Below are 3,405 nucleotides of genomic sequence, written 5' to 3' on the forward strand. Positions count from 1 at the left end.
AATAACCAATATCTGGAAAAGCCCAACTGCCCATTAGTAGATGAGTGGATAAAAAAGCCATGGTACATTTACACATGGAATACTATGAGGCCATAAAAAGAAGGAAGTCTTACCTTTTGCAAGAGCATGGATGGACCTAGCGATTATTATGCTAAGCAAAAAATGCTACTTGGTAAAAGACGAATACCATATGATCTCATTTATACATTAAATCTAATGAACAAAATAAACAAAAACAAAATAAAAACAGTGGCATGGATACATGGAACAGACTGACAGCCGTCAAAGGGAAGTGGGGAGGGGAAGACTGGATGAAAGAAGGTGAAGGGATTAGCCAAAGAATACGCTGCATGACCCATAGACGGCAGCAGGGTTTTGTCAGCTAGAGGAAAGGGCGGGGCAGCAGCTGGGTGGAGGTGGGCAAGTGGGGGGAAAATGGGACATCTGTGAGTGTCAACAATAAAAATAAAGTAAAAAAAAGTGCTAGAGAAGACTTGTGGAATAAATGTGTGTATATCTCTGTATATGTGTGTTGATGGTTTCACAAGTGTTTTCATATTTTAACATATATGTAATTTATATACATTGATTATATCTCTATAATACTGAAGAAAATGTGGTAATACAGGCTTTTGAAGTAATAGTGAGTATAAATTGTTACATTCATGCAAAATATTTTAATCAAGTTTTTAAATAATATTTATTCATTCTGACCATTTTCAACTTCCAGCAATTTAATAAATGGAGAAATAATAAATTTTCATGAAAAAAAAATGAAAGAGAATGATTAGTCTTTTTAAAAGGAAAACAAAATGTGGCTTACTGTATATACATAGTAATTATTTTTACAGTGATTATTAAGATAATTCAAGCATAGTTCACATTACACTCCATATTCAATATATAACTTGTTTATATTTACTTTAAAATGTAATTACTATGTATATCACAGGTAGATAATTTGAAGTGCTTAACACACGCAACAAAATTAAAACTTTCAAAAACAACTATGTGCAGATGGCACTGGTAAATATTGTTACTTACCATTGGTGTCTTAATGATCACAAAGAAAAACTGTTATCACAATTTAAGTGTTCAATGAATGAATATATAGATATTCAACTTATGGGTTTCCTGAGAAAAAGTATACACTCACGCACACACACACACATACATTCTCATTATCTTTAAAAGAACTTATGATTGGCTCTGCTAAGGATAGGTAAGAGAAATGTTCTATACTGGTTTAACTTGAACCCCTCCTTATGTTGTTCCAAAAGTGTAAATCATTTTTTTCTTTGTCTCAACTTTCTTGCCTTGTGCTGATCTATGTTGAGATATTACCCCTGTGGAAGTTAATATATATATATGTGTGTATATATATATATAAAATATTAAATATTTTCCCAACTCTAGTGTTTCTAGAGTAGTTTTCATTTGTGTAGTTCAGTTCACAAAGCCATTTTTGTATGACATGAAGGTCTGGAATATGATGGTCAAGTGGTGATGAGAGAAAAATAAGAATTGATAATTATTAGAATTACAGTTAGATAGTTAGATTAGAAGTCTTATTCCCATCCCACGCTAACTGATAAGCAACAACTTTTCTTGGAGCCATTGAGAACTCAGGTCACTGTAATCCTGAAAGACAGGTTTATCCAGAGAGATATAAAAACCAAGACTAATTTGTCTAAAGCATAAGTTGCTGGAGGTATAAAAACTAACAATTTTGATGAATTGCTGGAGACTGAGTTTACACCAGCATGAAAGTAAAAAGCACCCAGGGGAGTCAGGCATATGGGTTTCCCAACACCTTTTTGAACGTTTACTCAGGAACCCCACAAGATGAATATCTAAATGAATATCTAAGAAAAATCACCTCTTAGCTCTAGGAGTAGAAAGCAGGAGTAAACTTGGTGAGCAATCCCAGACATTGCCCATAACAAAGTACCACTCTCGGGGCAAAGAATGTCGCCAGCATATTTTGAAATTTGCCCTTGGTGGTGGCTGGGGATTTCTTCCCACTCCAGCCTCCACGAGTCTATGTGCCCCACTGAAGTGTGGGGTGAAGCAGTCAACAGGGTCATGGCTTCACATGACTTCAGAAAAAGAGAATGAGAATCAGCAGCCAGGGGGAAAAAATAGTAAAAAGGACAGAGCAGGGGGAAAAGCAATGAAGAAATATTTATGAAAAATAGTGCTCTCAGACATGTGTGCAATAAATTACTATGATTAGATCAACAGTTTATAGAATGTCTTCCTCCCTTTCAAAGTACCACCACAGCATACAGAGGGCTACAATATAATAACATAATAATATTCAAAATAAGAGTCGATTATAGCTGATGATTCTTTGTGGAGAAGTAGATAAAGAAGTCAATATTGGAGACAAACAAAGATAATGCAGGAACTTGGAGAATCTGATACTGTCAAAGAAAAATTGTGCAGGATGACATCAAACAGGCAAAACAAGCGAATTTAAACTATTGCAACAGAGGAGCAAGATGAACTCATCTGTATTGAAACAAAAGGAAGCTTTTTTTTTTTTGGAAGTACTGGAGTGATCTAGTGAAAAAATAGTGGAAGATTTTATTTTGTGATTTATTTAAAGTAAACAAGGCAGGTTCATCATTTAAAAAATCATTGTAACCCATCATATTGCATCAGTTGAAACAGAGTAATCATTTGACCAAAGTCTGACACTCATTCATGATAAAAATCTCACCAAAAAGAATTGAAGAACAGTTTCTCAACTTAATGAATATGATCTACAAACAGCTAAAGCTAAAATTATGCATACTAGTGAAAGACTAGAAGTTTTACCCTATTATTAAGAAAAAGCCAAGAATGTCCTATTTCTCCACTGCAATTGACATTGAACTGGAATTTGTAGCTCATGAAATGAGACACAGAGAGTATATGAAATGTGTACAAGTCAGAAAGGGAACGTTTCTTTGCAGATGATGACTGTCAGTGTAGAAAAAGCCAAATAATCTACAAAATAAACACAACAAGCAAAAAATCTGTAACAGATAAGCAACTAGCACAAGATTACAGGATCCATGGTCAATAAAGAAAAGTCAATTAGTCTCCATAACTAAACATTTGAATTTTAAACTTAAAAACACAGTTCCATTTATAATAGCATCAGGAAGATAATAAACTTACATATAAATCTAACAAATGTATATAGGGTTCATAAATGCAAAACCTCTAGACTGATAAAATAAATTAAAGATTTAAATAAATAAAAAATCTATTCTGTGTTAATGTATTAAAAGGTTCAATATTTTTAAAACTTATTTCTTCCCAATTTGGATTCAATGCAATCAAAATACCAGCAAATTCTTCTATAGACATTGATAAATTCTTCTGAAATTTATATAAAATCAAGTAGCTGGAATA

This window comes from Molossus molossus, unplaced genomic scaffold (assembly GCF_014108415.1).
Source record: "Molossus molossus isolate mMolMol1 unplaced genomic scaffold, mMolMol1.p scaffold_m16_p_5, whole genome shotgun sequence".
NCBI lineage: Eukaryota > Metazoa > Chordata > Mammalia > Chiroptera > Molossidae > Molossus > Molossus molossus.